This window comes from Pongo abelii, chromosome 13 (assembly GCF_028885655.2).
Source record: "Pongo abelii isolate AG06213 chromosome 13, NHGRI_mPonAbe1-v2.0_pri, whole genome shotgun sequence".
NCBI lineage: Eukaryota > Metazoa > Chordata > Mammalia > Primates > Hominidae > Pongo > Pongo abelii.
Genome location: NC_071998.2, coordinates 61,967,230 through 61,994,189, shown reverse-complemented (window position 1 = coordinate 61,994,189; position 26,960 = coordinate 61,967,230). Strand labels below are relative to the sequence as shown.

General features: G+C 39.5%; 1 long non-coding RNA gene and 1 pseudogene across 1 annotated transcript in view; one reads left to right on the top strand and one right to left on the bottom strand.

Moving 5' to 3' along the window:
- Nucleotides 1-26,960, top strand: part of LOC129047867 (uncharacterized) — a 125,752-nt gene that overhangs the window by 84,999 nt on the left and 13,793 nt on the right. The window contains exon 5 of the long non-coding RNA XR_008509718.2: nucleotides 6,952-7,075. This is a non-coding gene — a long non-coding RNA (uncharacterized LOC129047867). The remainder of the gene's footprint in view (nucleotides 1-6,951; nucleotides 7,076-26,960) is intronic.
- On the bottom strand, nucleotides 3,454-5,612 carry LOC129047866 (large ribosomal subunit protein eL33-like; annotated as a pseudogene).

Here is a 26,960-nt window from a genome sequence, read left to right as displayed (position 1 = left end):
CAAGCCTCTACTGCCACTAAAATAACACACAGGTTACCTAAAGCCTTGGAAGTCAGTATGGTATCCCAGGGAGAGTATGGAAAATGAGAAAAGATGAAGAAAAGATGACAGGATCCTCAGAAAAAACCCACATTCAAGGAGCAGGCATTGGATCACAGGACTCCGCTGTGAAAGAAGAGTTAGGGTAGAAAGTCTGATGGAAACATGCTCATAGTGACTGTAGACATGGATACCACGGGAGATTTATTACTCCTCCTGTTTTCACCTTTTGTACTTAAAAAAATCATTTTAACAAGGAGCAATAGTACTTTTATAATACTAAAAAGGGACTTAGGAAAAAGTCAGATGTAGAAAGAGCTTAGCAGCACGAATCAGGCAGAGAAAAAACCCTTTGGAATAATTGTTTAAGATGTTAGGTGATCCTAAAATATTACTGTCTCCCTGTGACCTCAAGGAAAGATAAATCCTCCGTCTATCCCAGGTTGTGATGCATAAACCCACTCCTCAATTGCATGTACATTAATTGTACTTCTTTGACAATCAACACATGTATGAAGCAAATACGAATTTTGAAAAAATTCACGAAGTGAGGAACCACAGATCAACCTATCGATCCATGTGAGAAGCCATCTGGCAGAAGGTAAAGTCTGAGGTCAGGAAGCACACCTCAAGGCCAAGGAAGCAGGATCAAAGTGGAGAAGAAACCTGGAGGGACTAAGAGCAGAAGAAATGTATTTGTTCATTCAGCAAATACTCAGTAAGTGCCTGTTATGTGTCAGTTTCTGAGTAAGGTATTGGGAATGCAATGGTCAACAATATTAATGTGGTTTCTGTCCTCAACCTTCTGTATTAGGGAGGATACAGGCAAGTGAGAAAAGAGTCACAAGAGAATGATAAATGCTGTGATGGATCATTGCCATGGGAGCACTTAAAACCCCCAAGGTTAAAACCCATTTGTTCCTAGTGTTCCATATTGGAACGCTAAGTATGTGGGAGTTTTTTTTTTTTTTTGAAATGGAGTCTCGCTCTATTGCCCAGGCTGGAGTGCAATGGCATGATCTCAGCTCACTGCAACCTCCCTCTGCTTCCCGGGTTCCAGCAATTCTCCTGCCTCAGCCTCCTGAGTAGCTGGGATTACGGGCGCGCACCACCACACCTGGCTAATTTTTGTATTTTTAGTAGAGATGGGGTTTTACTACGTTGGCCAGGCTGGTCTCCAACTCCTGACCTCATGATCCACCCACCCTGACCTCCCATATGTGGGAGTTATTTATATCCTACTGCTCAAGATCATTGCCAAGGTCTGATTGCAAAAATTCAAAAAAGTACAACCTCAGGCATAAATGGGTTAAAGGGTCTCAGACAGGCCGGGTGCAGTGGCTCACTCCTGTAATCCCAGCACTTTGGGAGGCAGAGACAGCTGGATCTCTTGAGTCCAGTAGTTCAAGACCAGCCTGGACAACATAGCAAAACCCCGTTTGTACAAAAAGAAATATGAAAAGTAGCCAGGTGTGATGGTGCATGCCTGTAGTCCCAGCTATTGGGAGGCGGAGGTGGTGGGAGGATCACTTGAGCTGGGGAGGTGAAGGTTGCAGTGAGTCAAGATTGCGCCACCACACTGCGGCCTGGGTGACAGAGCGAGACCCTGTCTCGGAAAAAAAAAAAGAAAAGAAAAGAAAAGAAAAAAAAGAAAAACGGGCCTAAGACAGACCTGGATGAGAGGTGAAGGAGGAGGTGGTGGTGGTGATGGTGGTGGAAGTGTGCATATATAACTCTCCCACTGACCTTAGCTTTCCCTAGCTACATGCGTGGAGAGTCTTTTTAGGACAAAAAGGTAACATTTTCCCCCAATAACTGTGCTTATAAAATTATGGTGCTTCAGCATAGATACATTGATGTTTCTGTGACTGAATAAAGAAATTACTTTTATATTAATTAACAAAATAGCTAAATATTATGAATCGTCACCCAGCATCTGAATATGTCATTCAGTTTTGCTGGAGAAGCCTCCTTCACTTTAGAAGCTGTGTGGTTCCCATACCTAAACCGGCTGAGAAGCTATGTTATGGACAGAGGCTGGTGGATGCCAAGACAGGCCATTGCATGGCAGCTGTAGCTGATTATAGCCTGTTAAATTTGTAAAGACACATGTCATTGTGCCACTCTGCTTCAGCGAAGCCATACATTCTATTCTTGGATGTTTGCGACCTGAGTTCCCCCAAGGTTTCAGCTCTGAGGTGGCACATCTCTTTGTTGTGTAGGGAGCCAGGGATATTGGAGTGATATCTCCTTGGCTTAATAATAGGGAAAATTGCATGAGCAAGGGATTGAAACAAAAGACTGAGATTAAAATACGTAGCCCTAAAGTTTTATTCTCATTGTCATATGGCCCTGAGCCTATAATCTGCGAAAAATCCCAATTCAGGGCTGGGCACAGTGGCTCATGCCTGTAATCCCAGCACTTTGGGAGGCCCAGGCGGGTGGATCACCTGAGGTCAGGAGTTTGAGACCAGCCTGACCAACATGGTAAAACCATGTCTCTTCTAAATATAAAAAAATTAGCTGGGCATGGTGGCACATGCCTGTAATCCCAGCTACTTGGGAGTCTGAGGCAGGAGAATTGCTTGAATGTGGGTGGCAGAGGTTGAAGTGAGTCAAGATTGTGCCATTGCACTCCAGCCTGGGCAACAGAGTGAAACTCTGTGTCAAAAAAAAAAAAAAAAAAAAATCCCAATCCAATTTCTGGCAAGTTTTTTATTAGTTAAATGTGGAAATTAGTACATGTAAAATGACACAAGGCTACCTACGTGACGGGCTAACCTCTGCCCCATGGGTTTAGAGATGCAGAGAGGTTTAAGGGAGAACATGACATAAGACCTTGACCTCTCTGGACCACGTGGTGTGGGCTGGGGGAATCTCTGAGAAGGCTAGAACTGTAGAGTTGTGAGCATTTAGCAAGAGAATGCTATGAGAGCACTTAGAATATATAATAAGCACTCAATAACTGTTCTTCTTTTTCTATTTCCTAAAATCTTTTCCCTCATCACCCTGGCCCTCAAATCCTTACAACTCTTCTGCCAACCTGTTTGGGGACATAGAACAGGCTTTATGGAAACAGGACTATGATAACAGGGCCACAGTTTCTACTCTGGCTTTCAGGGCAAGGACATAGTTTTCTCAAATTAAATGATGGTTCTGGAGTATTTTAAACCTTGAATCGAAGTATCTCTCAGATTGTTTTTTTTTTAATTTTAAAAATATAATACTTTATTGAGGGGTTAAGATGTCATTATGAGACAGGATAGAAATTTAACCTTGAAGGCCTTTCAGTGGCTCATCCAAGGCCACAGAGCAAATAAAAACATACCCATCATATAGAATATCCGAATGGGGTGCCAGAAAAGTCACAACTCAGTGTGTCAATGATTTTTTTTTCAAGAGCATAAATCCAGGTTTATTTATTGACTTTTCATTAGTTTAGATCCTTGAGGGGTACAGCATCACTCGGATTCTGTGTCCAGTAGCCTTAGCAGGAAGATTACTTCGGAATTTGGCACAAACCAGGCCACTGTTTCCATGAGGCTGAGTTACCTTTCCCCAGATTACTCTGGTTTTGTTTGGTTTGCTGCCAGGAGTCACTGTGTTGTTCTTTGCTTTGTATACATAAGCGCATCTCTTGCCCAAAAAGAATTCTGTTTCATCTCGGGCATAACAACTTCAATTCTTAGAAGAGCTGTGTGCTCCCTTTGGTTCCAGAGATCCTGCTTATAGCCGGCAAGAATGGCATTGAACCGCAGCCTTCCAGCCATAGTTCCTTTTAGAAGTCCTGTTTCCAACAGGCCTCCACAGAAGCCAAGATGGCGGGAAGAGCAATGATTTGTAACTCCTAGGTACACAGTAATATAAGTAAGGGTCCCAGTCCCTGTCCTTCGCAGGTGTTCGAGTCAGAGTCCAGGTTTCTCGCAGTCAGATTTCTGCCCCTGTGGTTGTGCCTGCTTCAGCCATCGTCTGTGAGTGTCAAGTTGGGATTTCCATCTTCCTCAGCCACCAGAAGTGCCTGGGTTTCCTCACACACGTCACATCTGGTCACCCCGTCAAGGCCCAAGAACAGATCATCAGGATGTTACGTGCAAAAGAGCAAGGCCCTCATTTATTAGTGTTTGTTCTCCGCCTTCCTTCCTTCCCTCCCTTCCTTTCTCACCTGAAAAATAAAATAAAGGAAGGAACATCAGAGCGATATCTCTTAGGCTTAAAAATGGGAACACTGCATGAGTAGGGGATTGAAATGAAAGACTGAGATTAAAATATGTATTTTTCTCACCTGAAAAAGAAAATAAAGCAGAAACAATTTGGAAGAAGTAGAAAGACAGCTGAGTTAGGAACCATTCTATTGCTAAGTACCAAATGTAGCTCTGCATTTCCTAGAAGTGAAGCAAAACTACTTAAGCAGTCCAAGGGTAGAAAATAGGCTATCTTAGCAAGTTGGAAATAATACATTTGTGAGTAATTCTAATTCTGCAGAATGCATTTTAGAAGATTTAACTAGAGATAAAAAGTGTGTCCTAGTTCTCGTCATCTTCATTTCTTCATTCCTTCTTTCCATCAATCACTATTTATAATTAAATAAGATTGCATATTTTCTTGTTTATTGTCCGCTTTTCTGATCAGACTATAATCTTCTTGAGGGCAAGGACTATGCCCACATTGTTTACTACTGGATACCCAGGGGCTAGCACAATGACTTTAAACAGAGTAAATGCTCATAACTTTTGGTGAACATGAGTGAATAAAAAATTTTGAAATGGTACGTTTTCTGATAACATACACAGGTAAGTAAACACAGTCAAAAGAACTCCATCAAGAATGAGATCAAAAATGACATTACCTCAGATGTTACAATTTAAGAGATCTAAGACCAATAGTAGCTTAGCAGCCTATATTTGGTTTTGCCTATCAGTCTGTTTCCAATGGAGCTAAGATATTGAAGAGTAAACAATTAAAAAGGCATTGCCAAATAATATAGCTAAATCTCTCCTACCTGTGTAACTTATGGAACTGAATATCACATTTGTGTCATTTTTAGTAAGGGATTCACAGACCAGCCCCCATAGAATTTTTCTCTCTTAGGTAGAAAGACAGGGATGACCATATCCTATCAATGATGAAAGAGAGAGGTGAGCTGTGTAAATCCAAATGGTGAGTCAGTGATGGAGTTTCCAGAATGACTACTGAGCTGTGGGGCCCTCCCTGAGTCACTGAATTCTTCTGACCCTCATCTGCATGGGTGCATGGGTCCTATAATAGATGGCCTACTATCTGTTTCACGGGGTTATTGAAAGAATTCCATCTCCCAGTAGATGTGAAAGCCTTTCAGAGACACATCACATAAACATAATATAAGAAAGCTTTTTTTTTTTTGCCTGCCAGCATGTAGTTCTGTATTACTTAGGGAAGCCTGAATTGCTGAAACGGACCTAAAAAGTAATGTCTTAAATGAAAGAGGAGTTTCATTCCTTCTCACATCACAGTCCGGAGTGGTTTTGGTGGTGAGAGCACTGGTAGTCTGGTGGTGGCTGAGGAGTCTGCTCCATAGAGTCATTGAAGGACTTAAGTTGACTGAAGCTCTGCCATCCTTAACATGTGACTCGTGGTTGCCATGGGCAATGCCTTTGTCACTCATAGGAGTGACAATGAGTTTAATGGCCCAGGCCTGGAAGTGGCACTATTGCCTTCTATTCATTGGAGGGGATTTCTTTACATAGCCACTCCCAAAGTCAAAAGAAGCTGGGAAGTGCAGTGCAGATGGGCAGCCCTGTGCCTTCTTCTCTAATGGAAGTTGAGAAGGGGTTTTGGTGGGCAGCCAGCAGCCTCTGCTTCTGTTCTTTTATTCTGATGAGGTCAAATATTCCCCTTATAGGATCTTATATCACCATATACCTCATATCCTTTGTAATAATCAAAGACACAATTTTACATAATATGTTTATTTGATTAACTTTGCACCACTGAACAAGGGCAAGGGTCATACCTCTTGTCATCGTGTGTCTCCAGCACTTAACACAGTGCCAGGCTTGCAATACAACTTCTGTAAATAATTTTTCCATGAGAAACAATGCATGAACATATCGAAATATTGATTAATACTGAAGAACCTCAAGTGAGACTGTCTGGATGTGTCTGATGAGGTACTGGGGCCTTGCCCTCATCAGGCATCTCTTTGCGACTTTTGATACACTTGGAGAAAGGAGGTGTGGTAGGTAGAATTCTAAGATGACCCCAGTGATCCTTGTGCTTGTATAATCTCCTCTCTTTGTGAGTAGGTGAATATGATGAGATATCATTCCATGACAAGGTTATGTTGTATGGCACAGTTGACTTCAAGAAAGGGAAATATATTCTAGGTGGATATGACCTACTCAGATGAGTCCTTAAAAGGGACTGGGCTCTGGCCAGGTGCGGTGGCTCACACCTGTAATCCCAGCACTTTGGGAGGCCGAGGAGGGTGGATCACCTGAGGTCAGGCGTTCCAGACCAGCCTGGCCAACATGGTGAAACCCTGTCTCTTCTAAAAATACAAAAATTAGCTGGGCATGGTGGCAGGCGCCTGTAGTCCCAGCTACTTGGGCGGCTGAGGCAGGAGAATCAATTGAACCTGGGAGGCAGAGGTTGCAGTTAGAGAAGATTTTAGGTGTTCTCAGTACATGCATGCACTAGCACACCTGTGCATGCACACACACACACACACACCCCTACTCACAAAGAAAAAGAAAATAAAAAGGTAACTGTGAGGAGATGGATATAAATTTGCTTGACTGCAGTAATCATTCCACTATGTATATGTGTATCAGAACATGTTGTATACCTCAAATACATAGAACACAATAAAAATAAATAATTTCTAAAAAGCCCAGAACAGTTAATGTCAAAATGTTGCTCCCTTCTACTTGCCAGGATGAACGCGGCATCTGGACTGGGGCTGGGCATGAGTGGACGGAGAGCAGGACCACCGGTCATTTACACAGCTTGTCCATTGGCAAGCGCTGCTGAGCCCAGGCAAATCATCCATGGATTGAGGGTGAGTAATGAAAATTAGCCTACCTAAGGTTAAGGAAGAAGCCTGCAGTATAAGGGGGAGGCAAGTATATCTGGCAGACTCAGAGGAAGAGCAGAACTTTGAAAAATAATCCACGGTACCATCCAGAGAAAAAATGTTATCATTCTCAAAGGATTGCATGAAGAAAAAATATATTTCAAAAGGACCAGACTTCATAGTGTCTGTCCCTACTTAGTTATACTTGAAGAAAGGGAAAATGCAGATGGCCTTGGCTCCATGGCACTTGAGTGCAGATGGCCAGGGCACTTGAGTGCAGATGGCCATGGCACTTGAGTGCCATTTACGTCCATTTTAGTGTCACTGCTTGGGGGGGCAAGTTGAGGTGTTTGGTTCTAGCTTCTTGGCCTCCAAGATTTTCTCTGTTTCTAGATATCAATGTGATTTTTAATCTCTTTTATTAATTATAATGATAAAGCAAAAATAGTCTCTTTTATTAATTATAATGATAAAGCAAAAATAGCCCAGGCTTGGCAGTGTGTTATATCTGCCTTAGATTTTGGAAATGTAGTATGTTTTTATCTTTTCCGCTTATAATGATATTTTGTTGAAAAACTTGGAGGGTCCACACTGGGTCTGCCATTCCAAACTGAAGGTCTCATCTTAAGTTCTTTTTAATAATAGTTAATAATAGTAAAAAATTTTGTTTATTCAAAAATTACTAAAGGCATTTAAGATATTTAAAAACAAATTAGTTGTTTTTATAAGCAAGAAGTTAACATTGCTGGATATTATCTCCTATTTAAGAATTTTGTTTAGCCTGACGCAGTGGCTCATGCCTGTAATCCCAGCACTTTGGGAGGCTGAGGCAGGCGGATCACGAGGTAAGGAGTTCGAGACCAGCCTGCCCAGTATGGTGAAACTCCCATCTTTACTAAAAATACAAAAATTAGCCAGGTGTGGTGGTGTGTGCCTGTAGTCCCAGCTACTCAGGAGGCTGAGGCAGAAGAATCACTTGAACCTGGGAGCGGAGGTTGCAGTGAGCCAAGATCGTGCCACTGCACTCCAGCCTGGGTGACAGAGTGAGACTACGTCTCAAAAAAAAAAAAAAAGAATTTTGTTTAAAAATAGTTAAAACTGATAAATAAAATCAAATGTGAATAATGAGGGGAAAACCTGTCACATATCTGTGGACCACACAACTCCAGGGAATGAATGATGCCCTTGGAGTTAAGTCAGCACCTCTGATCAGACTAAAATCATCTCATCCAGTGAGTAAATGACATACCCATAATTAAATGTTTAAATTTTATCAAATGTTGATATCTAAAGCCACATTTGAACAAAAAGACAAAAAACAGTGTTTGTAAATAATTTTCCTTTCACATGACTGAGAGTGGCCACCTGAAGAACTGTGTTAAAAAGGATTCTGAGTCTATATTTAAACCTAGAGGGGAGAAGGGGTCAGGATCAATTGCTCCTGGTTGTCACAGACACTGATGGTGGAGTGGCAATACCTGTGCAATGCTTTTGTTATCCCTAGTGTAAAATATGGGAAAAATATAAATCAAAAAAACATAAATCGAGAAAAAGAAACTATAAAATCCAAGTAGATTAGTCTCAAAAAAATCAAAGATGTCTTTCCTCAATTTAACATGTTACCAGTCTAACAGTGTATGTAAAGCCCTGTACAATGATCTATGGGGCTGTTAGATAGAGCTGAGATCACATCAAACCCATGGACACCCATGTTTCAAACCTAACTGCCAAAACTTTTGCTTTCATTCAAACAGAAGAATAATGACAGTCATTACAAAGTAATCCTGCTGAACATTTTATAGTGCATCACATTCAGGTGACCTCACAATGATAAAAAAAGAAATTGCTTTTGTGGTGTTCATTTTAAAAATGTTTTCTGAAATATTCATTTTATGATTGTATTAGTCTGCCTGGGCTGCCATAACATGCTACCACAGACTGGGTGACTTAAATGACAGAAATGTATTTTCTCAAAGTTCTGGAGGTTGGAAATCTGGAAGGCCAGGGTCAAGGTGCCAGCAGGCTTGGTTTCTGGCGAGGCCTTTCTCCTCAGCTCACAGATCGTACCTCCTTGCTCGATCCTCTCATTGCTCATCTCTCTGTGGCACATATGTTGAGAGAGAGCTCTCTGTTGTTGCTTCTTCTTATAGGACATCTGTCCTATTGGACTAGACTTAACATTCATTACCTTCTTAAAGGCCCTGTCTCTAGAGTCACATAGGGGTTAGGGCTTCAATGTATGAATTTGTGGGGCTGGGGAAGACACAATTCCGTCTCTAACGATGATATGCAACAATGTCTTGAGTTGCATATGATCTCCTACAGGGGACAGCCACAGGCTTACCTTCCTACAACGCATGGAAGAATGTAATCAGTGCTGGAGGGTGGAGTATGGATACAGCCAAGTGCTCAGGGAATTAAGTTACCAAGGGTAACAGCCACAGCCTTTTCTCCAAGTTAACTTTTTCCTTATCTCTTTAGCTGCTTACATTTCCCTAAACATCAATGGAATCTGCATCAGTTGGGTTTTCAAATTGTGTTCTACAAAGACTTAGTGTTTCATGGTTGTATTTTAGTGATTCCTAAATGAGTGATTTAGGTTTCCTGTACAAATATATTCAACTATTAAAACATGATATGTGAAATAACTCAAGTGTGTTATGTACCAAATTTTAACACATTCAGGACCACTTATATGACAATTTATTGTGCCGGGTTATCTTGATTTTCTATAGGCCTTGGAATAAAACCCCTGCCATTTCTGCCTAATTGAAGAATAGCTTGAGAATACAGACAAGCTGTCAGAAACAGGTTATCTGTGCAGACAAACAAAAAATATGCAAATAACTTGGATGCAAAGGTTATTACATAATTTTCATGTAAATCTCTGATTTCTGCATTTTTTTCTTTCATTAAAACAAACTGACTTAATATAATTGTTACATATATGAATGCATACATTTAGTAAATACATGATCATAAATAATGTATTTATATTTGTTTATTGTAAAATTTCACTTGAGAGTAGAGCTGCTGCTAAAGCAGGTTTGAAAACCTCTGCTCTATTTGTTTACATGTATTCTGTGTTGCAAGCGCTGTTAAACAACTAAAAACTGTGCAAGCTTATCCTATGATATCTCCCAAACAGTGAGAGGTCTGACATAAAACACACAGTAGAGATCAGGCACATGGAAGTCTAGGAGGGTGCCCATGAGTCATTGGTTTTGCAGCCTGACAGTTAGCAGTCGTTCATTATAAATCATTCGAATTTTAATTTTAAAAATTAGTGTAGGGACCTGAGTTAGGGAGGGACATTAATATGAGTATTTGGTATTAAGATGAGAGCAGCTCGGTAGGAAACTTCCTAATGGAAATGTCACTGATAGAAATTACCCCTTTCCAGGCAAGTGACTCTTTGATTTTCCTCTCAGCATTTGGAGACCAGGCAGCCTGACAGATACAGTGAAACAAGAGGGTGATTCAGAAAGCTAGAGGATCTAGAAAGCCAACTAGGGAATTTGGAGCTAGCAGTGTAATTTGACATTTGCATTATCTGAGGGGCACACTGATCATTCTTTTTAATTGCTAAACTGACATTCAGTGGGGGCAAACTGGTGGGGGAGAGTGAGGGGTGAAGGCAAGGATCAAGAATCCCGGGAAACACAGACCTGGCCAATGCCGAGGATTTGTACTGGTGGACACGGGACCAGCCAAGGTCAGGGAAAAACTAACATGCTGCAAGCAATTTCATTTTCCCTATGGGATCCTTCTGGTGCTCAAAGAGCCTGTGGGTGGAGCGCCAGTGACCATTGGAGAAATTTTTAGAAGATGTATGGTATCGTCTTTCCTGTGGGCAGCATGTGAGATGTTAATGATCACTCAATGCTTATGAAATCTTATGTTAATTAAACTGAACGCACAAAAAGCTCTTGTCAATGTATTAAAAATGTTTGCTTTTCATTCTTTAGTTTTCCAGTATTATTATGCCCTGTGCTTCTATCATTTTCTCTGTCATAGAAATTTATTTTGTAATCTCAGTTCATTTTGTAATCATGAATAAGAACACTGCCCTTGGATTTTTTTTCTTCTTTAATGATAGAAACTGTCTTTTTGAAGAACATTAAGAGAACCATGCCACAGCACTTAAATTATTTATATTTGTGGGTGACATGTTCATGAAAAGATTGAGTTCTTTTATCTATTTCTGGAATAAGTCTTATTTGTCTGAGAATACATAACATAACGCAGAGAAATACACACTTATGGCAAGTATGTTTAAGAATTTTTGGCCTGATGTGATGGCTCACACCTGTAATCCCAGCACTTTGGGAGGCCGAGGCATGTGGATCACGAGGTCAGGAGATCGAGACCATCCTGGTTAACACGGTGAAACCCCGTCTCTACTAAAAAATACAAAAAATTTAGCCAGGCGTGGTGGCGGGCGCCTGTAGTCCCAGCTACTTGGGAGGCTGAGGCAGGAGAATGGCGTGAACCCAGGAGGCGGAGCTTGCAGTGAGCCGAGATCGCACCACTGCACTCCAGCCTGGGCGACAAATCGAGACTCTCTCAAAAAAAAAAAAAGAATTTTCATGGGTGAAGTTAGACAAATGCTTTCAATGTACAAATTTTTGTTTCTGATAGAGGGAATACTGCAGCTACCCCTCTGTAAAGCTAACTCAACTCTCTGTGTTAACTGGTTGATGTTAATATTCAGGGTCTTTTTTGGTTGACTTCCTAACAGTCAGAGATAATATGACGATTCACTGTATTTGTTTTTTTTTGTGGGCTGGTTATGGTTCAAATGCATGGGAGTAATTCACAGCTTTGCTTTTGCGCGTTCAATAATTCCATCTCCACTTAGAAATGAAATGATAGATTTTTTTAAGAAGCAACTAAATAATGCATGATGCGATGGGATGAGGAGACTATTGCTAAAATTCACATCAAAAAGCATACTCTATCACACTGCTTGGTTCTCAGAGCTGTTCCATTAGTGCCCCTTTAACATGTAATATTTCCCAATTAAGTGTGTTGGTAAGAATTATTCATTTTAATAATTAAAGAGCTTCCCCAGCTCCCTGAAGAGCGTTACCATGGAGGCCCAGCTCCACTGCTGGGAATAATCACAGCATGCTAATGTAAGGAGAGGGTGACAGTTGAATGCTAGTATTGCCAATGGGTAAAACTAACTTGAAGGCTCATTTTAATGGCTGGGCCCTGGGCCACCCATGAAGTGACCTTTTGCTGTAGCAGGTTGTGATATAGGTTGGTTTTGTGGCTATGATAGTGCATAAAATTGATCAGCTGTTATGTATTTTAACTACGTCTTGAGACACTCTAGAATGACATAAGAAAGGTTTCTGGCTGTCTTCAAGACTATTTAGCTATTAGGCAGTGATTCTTCCAGTTGGGTTTTATGATGCCTTAGGGCTGCTGTGAAATTCTCCAAACTAAATTGTCTTTCATTTTAATTAAAAAGAAATGCATGGCTTTGGGGATTTTATGAGGAGCTGGTGCAAAAGTAGGCTTTGAGAAGGGGTCATAACCAAATGCGACAGTAATCACTGGTCTGTTGGCAGCAGCTATGTTGAATTTGGGGTCTCTGGGTGGTAGTGAGACAGTGCCTCCTTGGGTATAAAATACTGGTAAATGTAATCACAGCATAAGGGATTGATAATTCCCAAACACTTAAGTCTCGATGATAAGAAAGTTACATGGTACAATAAAGTCAAAGACCCCATCCCATTATTGAAAAAAATGATAAGAATAAAGGTATCAATATATAATATACTACCACTATCTTCAGCAGCACCCCCACTGTTATTCCCAGTAATCATCATAATAAAATAGCGAATATTTAGAAAGTACTTACCATGGAGCACTGTTCTAAGTGCATCCCATACATGGATTCATTTGACTATGATCTTCTAAGATCAGGTTCTGGATCCTGATAATTTGCTAATTTCAGTGGCTATAACTGTGTCTACTAGTATGAGCACTACCCCATGATGACTTTTTAGTATTTTTTTCTCACTATTTAGTACTGTACACCTTTCAAACCGCTCTCACATTTATTCACTTGATTCCTGCAACAAATCACTGAGGTAAATAGGGCTATTTTTATATTATGAGACCTTATGGGATTTTCTAGTTTCAGTGGAAAGTCTTAGATTCTTAGAATTTTCATATTGGAAGTATTTTACAGATTTTTGTTTTAAAACTGGCTTACAGAGGTTTGTGGCTTTCTTCGTCTTCAAAGCTATCATTCCTTAGCTTCCTTTGATAAGAAGGAGCCTTGCCGAGAAGTTACTCAGGAACACTTTAAGAGCAAAAGCAGAGGCAAAGTGGCTTCTCTAAAGGGTTTTCATTGTTTTCCCTCTTGGCTAACCTGGAAAATGAAAAGAACAAAAGATGACAGAAAGGCTCAGAGGACAGAAGGGAAGAGCAGATGATCTGTCTTTGGTTTCTGACACGCTTCCTGGGACAGGACAAACCTGAGCACTTTCTGGGTTCACGGGCCATGAGTGGACTGCGGTGCTGGCCTTGTAGGGTTCCCGGCTGTTGTCAGCCCACTTTGGGGTAGCTTGCTCAGAGCTTTTTGTCCACATTTGGGAGCAGACATGATGTAGTCATGAGTGTGAAAAAATGGCCAGAAGCCTGGGCCATAGAAGCCAGCTGTCCACCGCTCCTCCCAGAGTGGATCTGAGGCTCCATCTGTCAGCAGGCCTCACCACCATCTTCTCTGTAATCCAGAGTCTATCTTGACAGATGGTTCCTCTGTGGTATTATAATTGCTTTTATGTTCCAGGGAGCCTTCTTAGCCTTCAACTCAGAGTTAACGTTTTAGCTAAATCTTTCTCTATTATTGTGATTTTGTGATATAACAAAAAAAAAAATTGTATTTGGTATTTGTTCCTGGTTTCTGGCACAGAGTTCCTAAAACCCTTGGAATTTTCTGAGTGATAGAAGCATTTTTTGTTATTCGTAGCAAGCCCCTTTCAACCATACCTGAGTTTATGCTAAGGAGGTGACTCTTGGTGGGCCCTTAGGTTTCAGGATAGGAGGTGGTAGCCAGAGGTATCAACCATGTAATTAAGGGTTGGAATTTTCAGTGCTGTTGCCCCAACTCAACCTCCAGGAAGGGGAGAGGGGATAGAGAATGAGTTAATGATCAGTGATCAGTGATTTGATCAATATAATAGAGCTTTCAGAAAACCCCTCACCAATGGGGTTTGAAGAGCTTCTGGGTTGGCGAACACACCAAGGTGCTGGGCGAGTGGAACACCCAGACAGGGTGGGAAGCTTGGCACACTCTTCCCTTATAACTTGCTCGATGCATTTCTTTCATTTGGCTGTTCCCGAGCTGTATCTTTTATTTAAAAATCTGGTATATGCAAGTAAAATTCTTCCCTGACTTCTGTGAACCGTTCTAGCAAATTATCAAACCTGAAGAGGGAATCATGAGAACCTGTGACTTATAGCTCATTGGTCAGAAGTACAGGTGGTTCAGTTTTGTGATTGTCATCTGAAGTTGGGGCAGACTTGTGCTAACTCCAGGTAGTTAGTATCATAATTGAATTGAATTGTAGGACACACCGTTGGTGTTTCAAGGTTGGACAATTGGTTGGCATGGGAAAAAACTCCCACACATTTGATGTCAGAAGTGGTGTTTGGAGTGAAAACCAGATCACAGTAGTGGTTATATTGGGTGGCATATAGATATGACCTAATGATTTTCGTATGTACTTAGTAGTAGAAATAACTTACTAATTAATAAGTTTTAATACAGTAGTAGATGCACATGTTTCTAGCACCCATGAACTGAAAGTAGAGTCATCACCAAATGAGAAGGAGGGTAGAGAGGGTCCTCTCATGATTTGTACTCTAAATCCCTCTGTGTCCTAATCATGATGTTTTGTGTATTTGCAGATAACTATGGTTTTCTATTTCTCTGGCTGACTTAATCAGGACATACTTGGTTGCAAGGAATACAAGTCTTTTAAAAAATGAATTAAATTTTATAAAATGAAAGATTTATTTTAAGGATACAACAGGTAATTTTAAGGCAATCCACAGGTAAGAAATGAAGTATGGCCTGTTCTTGTGGGACTGAGACTTGAGGATACTAAGGGAGGGTGCGAACGCTCTCTTACTTTTTCTTTCCAGCGTCTCATTGTCTTTGGTGTCTGCTTTTCTTGGAGCACCTGTAGATTGTCTTCTATTATTTGCATGGCCTGTTGTGGTCATTTTCAAATGACAGCTTCGGCTCCCACATTTCCTATTTTATGGTCTGGTGCTGGCAGCCAACTGACTTAGACTCTGTGTTTCAGTTACTCTTCTCAGTTGCAGGCAACAGAAACTATCATGGCTAATTTAAGTAAAAGAGGAACTTACTAGGCAATATTGGAAAGCTCCTAGAATTGTTGAGAAGGCTTGGAAAATAGGCAGGAAACAAGGGAGACTTCTCAACCAGAAGGACAGCCAGGGTCATGTCCGGGGAAGACTCCCCATCTGTTGATTGTCAGGCACCCACAGTTTGCACCTTTGACACTGAAGGCACTGGGCTCTGCTATTGCTGCTTCCACTGCTGTTCTCTTCAGTGCTCTCAAAACACAATTCTCTAGCATTCCCACACTGTGCATCACTAGGTGCCAATCCAAAGTTCAGGGCAGATATTTCTGATCGATCAAGCCTAGGTCATGCGCCAGTTCCTTGGCTGCAAGGGAGGCTGGGAAAGCAATTATTGGGCAATTCAGGTTCCACTGTGGAAAGAGGGATATGCTTCCCACTAGGTCTCATGAGGTAGGAAATTTCTCAAACTCAACACGGCTTAGATTCCTGGCAGTCAAAAAACAAAAACAACAAAAACACAAAAAACAAAACTTCAAAAAAAAAACAAAAAAAGAAAACCAAAAGGTGACTATACTCAGTAACCTATTTCCTCAGACCTGAATGAATGTGAACAATCTGTTTTGAGTCAGACGTGCAGCTCTAGACCAATTGACTCTGGCCAGTGAGGCAAGATGTCTTTATTTACAGGGCTGAGCATTCCAGGGCTGTGGGGTGGTAGATTCTTCTCTAAGAAAAGGAAGTGTGGCCGGGTGTGATGGCTCACACCTGTAATTCCAGCACTTTGGAAGGCTGAGGTGGGAGGATAACTTGGGCCTGGGAGTTCAAGACCAGCCTGGGCAACAAGGCGAGACTCCATCTCTACAAACATATATATATATGTATAATTTTTTTTTTTAAAGGGAAGTGTGGAATTATGGCTAGGTAATCCCATCTCTTTTTCTGATGCTTGGTATCCTGAGGTAACACGGGTACCTTGTGGTTCTTTGGGTGACTTGTGTCTTGCACTACCCATCTCAGATTACTTGCTAACTTGCCATTGATTGCATTAGTACATTTATAGGTTTATTTAGCTTTCCTGGGACAGTAGTTGTTACTTTGGGGTATTTGGTAGCTCTGTGATCCCAGACATTTTCAAGAAGGTTCAATTCCTTCTCTTGCTTAGATAATGAACAAATCTGAGCCGCCTCCTTAGCTGGACACCTGAAATTGTAACTCCTAATATTCACCAAACTGTGCCTAATGAAACAACCCTTTGGGGCTTTGACAAAGGGTCAAAGGTCAGGCAGGCGCAGCCTTTGAGAACACGTATCTTCGTATGTCTGAGACAGTGAAGTATAAAAATGGAAAAATGCTTTGGAAAGTTAAAATAGCACTACATAATTATTCATTGCAATTACTTTTGCTCATTCGAAAAAGTAACTTGTATATATACTGTATATCTATTTTATGCTAGGTACTGTACCAAACTCTATTGAAGTTAGTTTTATTCCTTATATTAAGGAGCAGAGCTCATGGTAATTTAAGACAAATCTCTCTCAGTTGGAGCTAAATAAATAACTGATAAAAGCCATATATAGCTTTGTGTTTCTATAACTTAATAATTTGAATATTTGGGATTCAAGTGTGGGGAGACTGGATATTTAGCCCAAAATTACAGCACCCATCCCAAGAGAAAAATGTAAGTGTTTTAAATTTAATAAAGAATTCTGAAACTCCTTCGGAGTTTTTGTTTGGAAACCTGAATTTTAACAAGTACAACTGGGTATTTGCTCTGAATTAGTTAAGTGGTGTCAGGAGCAACAATTATCTTTAATGTTTACTGTTATTTGAGCTTTGGAGGAGGAGAAAAATACTCATGGGAAATATCAAAGTTGATAGGCAATAAAAGGAGTCTGTAAGAAGCAAGATACAAGCAAGAAGGGATATTATATAAAAACCTCATCATATTGAGAGGCAAGAGTAGTGGAAAGATTTTCTTAATTATATACTGCCAGATTTAAAAAGTTCGAGGTTGGTATATTAAATGTGGTAAAATATTTGGATTTATTTGGACCTTGGAAGGAAAATGCAGAAGTTTAAACATGGGCAAAGAGTTAATATCAACAATCTACTCTATCATCACCCATTTTACTAATTTATGTTATGAACTGCATCCACATCGACCATCCACATCGACTCTCTTGTTCTGAAGGTCTGTTGCATCCCAGAAAGATGTTATAGTTGTATGTGAAAAGTAATGACATAATTATGTTATAGAACAGGGACAATTTTGTTTGACAACATGGTTGTAGGTGAGAGGTATCAAAATAAATCATGCTCTTTATACTTAGTAGGATGAAGAGAAATCACTATAAATAACCACTTTGGTCTTTAGGAGGACTGAGTTTTCCTCAAAAGTGCAAATACTCATATAGAAACAGGCAGATTGGTTTACTGGAATAAGATCCTCCTGCAACCACTCTAATTTGACAAAAGTACTGATGCATAAAGCCCTCGTTAAGTTGTGAAGATTAAAATCAAACAAACTTGCTATCCAACTGAATTCTCTAAAGCGACAGTCATTCAACTTTCCGTAAAGAACCAGAGAGTGAATAGTTAGGGTTTTGCACATACTGTGGTCTCTAGCACAACTGCTCAAGTCTGCCATTATAGTTCAAAAGCACCCATAGAAACAAACAAGTATGCCTATGTTCCTATGACATTTTGTTTATGGAATCTGGAATTTAAATTGCTTATAATTTCACGTGTCACACATATTATTTCTCTTTTGATTTTCTTTTCAGCTATTTAAAAATGTAAGAATGATTCTTAGGTTTATCGGCTGAACAAAATCAGGCAGTAGACTGGATTTGAGCCATGGGCTATAGTTTACCAATGCTGCTTTAAAGTGTCCTAGCTCTTTCTTTCTCTTACAGCTTCCAAACTAACTAGGATTCAATAAATTTTCATGAGGCAAATCACAGCCTCTGCTGCATCTCCACTTTGTTTTAAAATATCGTGGTCTAATCTTTCATACCCCTTCCCCACACAAGTGGCAATATCTTCAATTTATAGGGTCAAGAATACAAAATGTGGATAAGACTGGTCAGAGTTTATAGATTCAATATTCACTGCTCTCCTCCACGTTATTTAATTCATTTTTTCTCTTCGTAGTTTTGTAACATAATTCCTAATCCCTTCCCTTCACTATTCACTTCAAATCTAACTTGTAAGCGACATATATAATCTTCTTTGGAAAATATATTTGCTGTGACTCAAACAATCCCTCTGTTTTTGCTTTCTTACTCTTGAAATGAGAGAACACACATTTTAGTCCCAGATGAATAAAAGAAAAAAATAAATAAATGAGGTTGAACATCAGCCAAAATACAGGCTTTGCATAAGCTGCCCAACTAATTTCCCTTAGCTTTGTCTGCTCTATTAATTTTCTGCCACTTGCTTATTTTCTTACAAATCTTATGCATCCTGTATATGCAAAAGCAAGACCAGTAGATTATATTTGAAGTAGACAAGCAGAAGAACTCAGCATTCTCACTATCATAATAAAAAAGCATTTCTTAATTCAGTTTAACCAATAATGAGTGTGTGTGCATGTGTTTTTCAATAGCCAGCAACTGTGTTGAATGGGAGGTACTAAAAGCCTGTACAGTTGGTCCTCTGTATCCACAGGTTGTGCATCTGCACACCAGCCAATCACAGATCTAAAACATTCAGAAAAAAAAAAAAACAATGAAAGTAACAATACAACAATAAAAATAATATAAATAAAAAGCTGATACAGTGTAACAACTATTTACATAGGACTAACATTGTGTTAAGTATCCTAAGTAATCTGGAGATGATTAAAACTGTATGGGGGTAAGTTATATGTGAACAAGTTACATGCAAATACTATGCCATTTTATACTAGAGACTTGAATATCTACAGATTTTGCATGCATGGGGGTCCTGGAACTGATCCCTGGATACTGAGGGAGGACTGTGCAATAAAGTATATACCCTCAGAGAATCTGCAATTAAAGAATACTCCCAAATATATTTAAATAAAAATAAAGAGCAGTAAATATGCCACCCAACCTGTCCAAAAGAGTAACAGAATTTTTAGACAAAAATATCCTGTAGGCCTTCTTTATTTTTCTCCCTCCAGGGCTGTATCATTTAAAAAGCTTCAGCTTCTCTGAAGTTCTTCCTAACCCCCTAGGCTGCTAAAGAATTTCTCACACATGTTCCCTTTTGTAGTTCCATCTTAACACCATGACATTTTTGCTACAGCTTATTGAGCTTGTCTGAGGTCATAACACTGAAGACTCCCACTAGCCTGACTTCTGGGTGTGGACAATACCCTGAGCCTGGGAGTGTCTGATTGTGTATCTTCTGTTATGTCTTTTTAATTTAATTTATTACTATTATTATTATTTGGAGACAGGGTCTTGCTCTGTTGTCCAGGCTGGAGTGCAGTGGTACAATCATAGCTCACTGCAGCCTTGACCTCCGGGGCTCAAGGGATCCTCCCACCTCAGTCTCCTGAGTAGCTGGGACTACAGGTGCGCACCACCACACCCAGCTATTATAATTTTCCTATTTTTTGCAGAGATGAGGTCTTGTTATGTTGCCTAGATTGGTCTCAAACTTCTGGTCTTAAGTGATTCTCCTGAGTCTCTGAAGTTATAGGCGTGAGCTACCATGCCTGGCCTTATCCTCTGTTGTTTCTAAGGGAAAATCCTGAATATCACGTTACTGGTATGCTGAAAATGTCTTTTGCTTCATTTTTACCCTCTGCGGAAAAGCAGTTCAATCTCCAAAGTTTCTTATCAAATAGATGATACAGTTCTTTCATTTTAATGTAATGTTTATTGCAGCCCATTTCTCACCCCAGGACTCAGGAACTAAACCTTGAAAACTGTACTGTGAATAATTTGAGAGTTAGACACAAACATATAATCATCCCTCCCCTCAGGAAGAACCCAATGAGCTTGAACCAAACGTACCACCTCAATTCTCCTTCTTTTAACATAAATTCATTTCCCTAAGCTCTCTCAAATGGCAAATTTCATATGTGATGGCCATTCTCAGCTTGGTTTTCCATTCTGAGGCTCTCTCCAAAAACAAATATATATACACACATATATGTATACGTGTGTGTATATATGTTAATATGTGTGTATTTGTGTGTGTGTGTGTATATATATATATATATATGACAAGGGGCCTGACTCTATTGCCCAGGCTGGAGTGAAGTGGTGTGATCTCAGCCCACTGCAACCTCCGCCTCCCAGGCTCAAGCCATTCTCCCATCTCAGCCTCCCAAGTAGTTGGGACTACAGGCATGCACCACCAAGCCCGGCTTATTTTTGTATTTTCTGGTAGAGACGGGGATTTGCCATGTTGCCCAGACTGGTACCAAACTTGTGAACTCAAGCCATCTGCTCACCTCGACCTCCCAAAGTGCTGGGATTACAGATGTGAGCCACTGCAAAAACAAATATGTTTAATAGCTGGAGTGAGTCACAAAGTGACAGAAGTTATAGATAGGTGTTCCAAGAGAATAAATGGTTACAGGTGAGTTGTCAGAGGAAGAGTCTGTGAAGATGTAGGATTTGAGCTAGACTTTGAAAAATGCATAGAATGTGGATAGCCAATGTCTTTCTTTGTTGGTGCTGTGATTGACATTTTAGGAGTGTGTAATCTAGGGCAGAGCTCATTTATGTGGGCAGATCATCAGGAGATAGACAATGGAAGAGATGTTTCAAAAAACATGAAGTAAAGTAATCAACAAAAGTTTAGAAAATGAAATCAGTGAGAAAAGGCATGTCTAATACTTTAGTTGCCATTTTATGTTACCTTTCAGTGTGTACTATGCCCTGTGGCATGTTTTAATTATGTCTGCCCAAGACAGGAGCAGATTTGTGTGCAGGAAAGGCTTCACAGAAGAAAGAGATTTCAGAAGTTTCTGGGCACTTCCTTGGAGGCTTAAGATACTCTTACCAATTTCATTGATAAGATTTGTGGGATAAAATTTCTTGGAATACCACCAGGATGAAACTCAGGGTGAAATGTTTCTTGTATTTGCTTGAACAGCTTTCCATTGAGTAGAGTTTTTTAATCTATCAGGTGAGTTGATTTTTGACTGAAAAGAAAAATTTATCTCTGTAGTAAACTGCACAAAATGACAAATAAATAAACAAACAAACAAACAAACCTATTCCAAACTAGTTAAATTCTCTGGTCATGGTTTTTATAGTTATGTTTGCGTTGAGCCAAGGGCAATGAAGGGACAGTAAATAAATGTGGCATAGGAAGAATTAATAAGACTGGAAAGTGTAAATTAATTGTGAGTTTGTAATAGTTCTTGATAAGGCTTGACTTTCTCTTTTTGAATAACCAGCAGTAGAGGGTACTTGTTATGGACTTGTTATTTTCAACATATGAACATTCATGTTGAAGCCATAACCCCCAGCATGATGGCATTTGGAGATGGGATCTTTGGGAAGTATTTAGGTTAAGATGAAGTTTTGAGGGTGGGGCCCTTGTGGTTGGCTTAATTTCCTCATAAGAAGAGGAAGAGACACCAGAATGTGCTCTTTCTCTCTGCCATGTGAGGATACGGTGAGAAGGCAGCTGTTTGCAAGCCAAGAAGAGGTCCCACGCCAATAACTGAATCTGACAGCATCTTGATCGTGGTCCTCACAGCCTCTAGAACTATGAAAAAAAAGGTTTGTTGTCTAAGTCACCCAGTCTATAGTATTTCGTTATAGCAACCTAAATTGACTAAGAGAGTCCTCCTCATCACTCACAATTTTCTAGGGGCCGATGAACCTGGTAAGAGGAGACTGGTATCTTGTATAATTTTATATTATTTCACCTTTCCTCTCTACCCTAGCATTTTCACCACAAATGAGGCCAAGGAGAGTGAATGTTGTTATCAAAATTTTTAAAAGTTCAATCACAGGAATAGTTAAGTTGGAATTGAATCCAGCCATGGGTCTGTGGATTTATTTATTTATTCAATTTATCCAAGGGAAGCAATGGAGAGTAATTAAAAGAGTCCAGGGTTTGGAGTTACAGTGCTGGCTTTGAAAGCCTAGCTTGGGATTTAGTGACTGCCATGTTATTATGCTCTCCAAAGCTAAGTGTTATTACGTGAAATAAGGATAATAACAGAGCAATTGTGAGATTTTGGTGAGATCATGTTTCTTGGGGTCAGGGACTTTTTTCTTTTTCTTTTTCTTTTCATTTCATTTCTTTTTTTCTTCTCTGAACTTTATTTTTTCTTTCTTATATTTTCAGCTCCTAGTACAGTGTCTAGTAAATGCTTAGCTAACATTTGTTAAAATCTGAATTAGTGAATTCTTAAGTAAAAGCAACTTACACATAGAAAGTGCCTATATTAGTCAGGGTTTTTCAGGGAAATGGAACCAATAGGATGTGTGTGTGCGTACACATATACACATTTGTATCATGTGTATATATATATATGCACATATATTACATATATATTATATGTATGTATGTATCTATCTATCTACCTGTGTGAGAGAGAGAAAGAGATTTTAAGGAATTGACTTACATAATTTTGGAGGATAGCAAGTCCAAAATTTGTAGGACAGGCCAGTAGGCTAAAGGCCTAGAGAATAGCCAGTATTACAGTTTGAGTCTGAGTTCGTTTCACACTGGCAGAATTCATTCTTGCTTGGGGGAGGTCAGTCTTTTATTCTCCTCAGGCCATCATCTGATTGGATGAGGTTTACCCACATTATGGAAGGCAATCTAATTTATTCAAAGTCCATGGATTTAAATGTAAATCTCATCTAAAAGTACCCTCACAGAAATGCCCAGAAAAATGTTTGATCAAATATCTAGGCACTGTGGCCCAGAAAAATTTATACACATAAATAACAGTGCCTAATAGATGTGAATTCACACATTTATATTATCCCTGCACAGGAGTGGATTATTGAGTCATCCATTAGCAGACCATAAACCCAGTTTCAATTTATTATCAGTAACCAGTTTGCTAGAGAAGCATGAAAAACAGAGAGAGCACTTCTTAGCTGATGTCTTAATGTACTGTTTCTTATAGATTTTCCCTCAGCAATGAAAATATATAGTTGGGCAATATTTGAGACTGCCAGCTTACTTGCTGTAAGTAGATTTCTTTCTTTCTATACCTTTTCTAGGGCCATTTCTATCCCCTTAACTACTTTATATTTTAAATTAGTTATAAACTGTGGAAAGCATGATCACTGGTACTGCTGGACTTGGAAATAGAAGCTTATTTCTTCTTGTGTTGCCATCCATGTTCTCTTTTGGCTCCTTTTGATGCAAGAAGGAGAGACCCACTCATATTCACATGACAAGCCTATGTTTAGGATTCAGGGAGCTCTCATGAGATTCTAAGGGTAAGTGGCCTCAGCCAGGTTACCTGGGAACTGGATTCAGGAATAGAAGCTGTTCTCTTCTTCATTCAAACATTACCTGGTATATTAGGTTCCTAGGGTTACTATAACCAAGTATCACAAACTTGGTGGCTTAAAAACATAGAAATTTATTTTCTCAACAGTTCTGGAGACTTAAAAGTCTGAAGTCAAAGTGTCAGCAGGGCCATGCTCCCCTGAAGGCTCCAAGAAGAATCTTTCCTTGCTTCTTCTAGTTTCTGGTGGTTGCTGGCCATCCTTGGTGTCCCTTGGCTAGTGGCAATCTCTGTCTCTGCTTTTGCATGGCCTTCCTCTCTGTGTTTCTCTGTGTCCACATTTACCTCTTCCTTTAAGGACACCCATCATTGGATTATGGATTAGGACCCACTGTAATCCAGTACGATCTCATCTTAATTTGATTACATCTGCGAAGACCCTATTTCCAAATAAGGTCACATTCACGGGTACTGGGGGCTAGGATTTGAACGTGTGTTTTTGATGTACAGCATTCAACCCACAACACTTGATGTCTCATGCTTGCTTCTCACAGCATTCCCATTCCATTTTTCTCCTTCTCACTTTCCTCCAGTTGGCTTGCTCTGCTTACTCAGAATTCTGTCACCCTCACGCACCATAACATTATCTTGTCCATAATTTGGGCTTGAATGATGCCAACTCAGCTCCTATTTACCCTCATTTATTCTCTTCTTCAACTTCTGCAGTCGATCACAACATTTCTATTTCCCAATTCAAATACCTGAAAGAGGGTCTAAATGGGCCAGATCTTCTTCTCTCGGTGCAAAAGTTTAAGTGACAGTTGGACAATATAGGGGTCACCTCTAATACAGTTGTCCACCCCTGGTTCAAACAGTTGGGTCTGGGGTCACACAGCCATGGCTGCCAGGCAGAAGTAACTTTTAATTCATCACTCAGGTTAATACTGGCTCAATTCAGGTGCAAAATAGTAACTTTATTCCATCATAGCTCCTTTTTCTCCCCACTCCTTTGTGTTATTATTATCATATATATATTACATGATATATATATAAACCCCTTATAATCCAGTGTTACAATTACTGCTTTATATAATCTTATGTTTTTAAAATAAGTCAAGAAAGGAAAAGAAAAAAATGTATATTTATACAGCCTTTTATCCCTATGTGCATATTTACCAACTCTGGTACACTTTATTTCTTTCTATGTATCTGAGTTAACTCTGGTATCATTTTCTTTCAGCATGAAGGATTTTCTTTAGTATTTCTTATGAGGCAGATCTACTAGTAATGATTTTTCTGTCTTAATTGATCTTGGAATATCTTTATTTCCTGTTTATTTTTGAAGGAGGGTTTTGCTAAATATAGATTTCTTGACTGACAGGGTTTATTTTTTCAGTATTTTGCATATGTCATTCTATTGCCCTGTGGATTTTATTGTTTCTGACATGAAGTCAGCCATTAATTGTATTGCTGTCTCTTGTATGTGATAAGTCATTTTTCTCTTACTGTTTTTGAGATTTTGACATTTGTCTTTGACTTTCAGGTTTTTAACTGGGAGATGTCTAGGTGTGAATCTCTGCGTTTATAGTAATTGGTGTTTATTGAGTTTCTTGAATTGTTAGATTAATGTTATTTTAACAAATTTAGGAAGTTTTTACCCATTTTTTTCAAACAGTTTTTCTACTCATTGTTTCTCTCTTCTCATTCTGTAATGTCCCTTGCACATGTGTTGGGTACAGTTGGTGTTGCCCCATAAGTCTCTGAGATTCTGGTCATTTTTCTTTAAACTTTTTCTTTCTATTCTTTAGATTAGATAATTTGTTTAGATTAGATAATTTCTATTGACCTATTGTCAAGTTCATTAATTTTTTTCTCCTGACATCTCAAATATTCCATTCAGCCTATCTACTGAATGTTTCATTTTGATCATTGTTCAAGTCTAAAGTGTCTATTTGTTTCTTTTTTCTTATTTCTGTTTCTCCATTGAGATTTCTAATTTGTTTATTCATTCTCATCATATTTTCCTTTAATTCTTCAAATGTGGTTTCTTCAATTCTTTGAACATAATTTTGTTAGCTGATTTGAAATTATAGTCAGCTAAATCCAACATGTGGACTGACTCAAAGTTAGTTAGTATTTATTTTTTCCTGTCCTCCCCTGATCCCCTTGGGTATGAGTCACATGTACCTGTTTCTTCTCATGTCTTGTAATTTTTTATTGAAAATTTGACATTTTAGATGGTGTATCATAGTACTCCTGAATTTTCATGTTTCCCTTTCAGGGCTTTATTTTATATTTTGTAACTTTCTTGAACTTGATCTGCAGAATTTATCCTGCAGTATATGGTCACAAATGTTTCCACTCAGTTTGTAAACTCTTATTTTTATTTCTTGTCTGGCTTCCTGATGGTTGTTCCTGTGTCTATATACTTTAGTTGTCAACCAATGATTTCAGCTTAAGTTGTATTCAAAAACCTTGCACCCATAATCTCCCACCTACTGCTGGTAGATCTGTTCGTGGTCTTGGGAGCATATCCAAAGTTCAGGTAATTCTTTTGCTTTAGCTTTTACTTTCTACCAGGCCACTTCAAATTTCCCTCACATGCATATTTAGGTTACCAGTCATATGGGGATGTGTAGCTTGCTTATCTAGCCCTTGTGTGTCTCTCTCGTTTCCAGGCTCTTCCTGTTATCTCTCTTGTTGGCTTACCATTTGCTCTAACTTCAATCTTAAGCTAGCAGAACTATGGATTTGCCCCATTTATTTTCTGCTGAGTTTGGCTCTTTTACTGGCACGTTTTTCTCCAAAGATGATTTTGGCTCACTGTGTGTGGCTTTTCACCTCGTGCCCCAAATCAAGTCTTTCTCCTTTGAAACAAAGCTGCTGGTTTTCTTGGCCAACTCAGCTCTTGTAAAACAACTTCATGGATAAAGTGTGTGTGTGTGTAGGGGGGTGGTGGGGGGTGCTGGTTGGGAGGTGTTATGGGAGCAGCCCTAGACAAAAAGATCATGGAATTCTACTGTTCTTACCCAAAGTTAAGCAGATTTCAATGAATAAATGCTTCCCAATTTGTTGTCTGTCTTTGGCTGATTGCCAGAACCCCAAAGT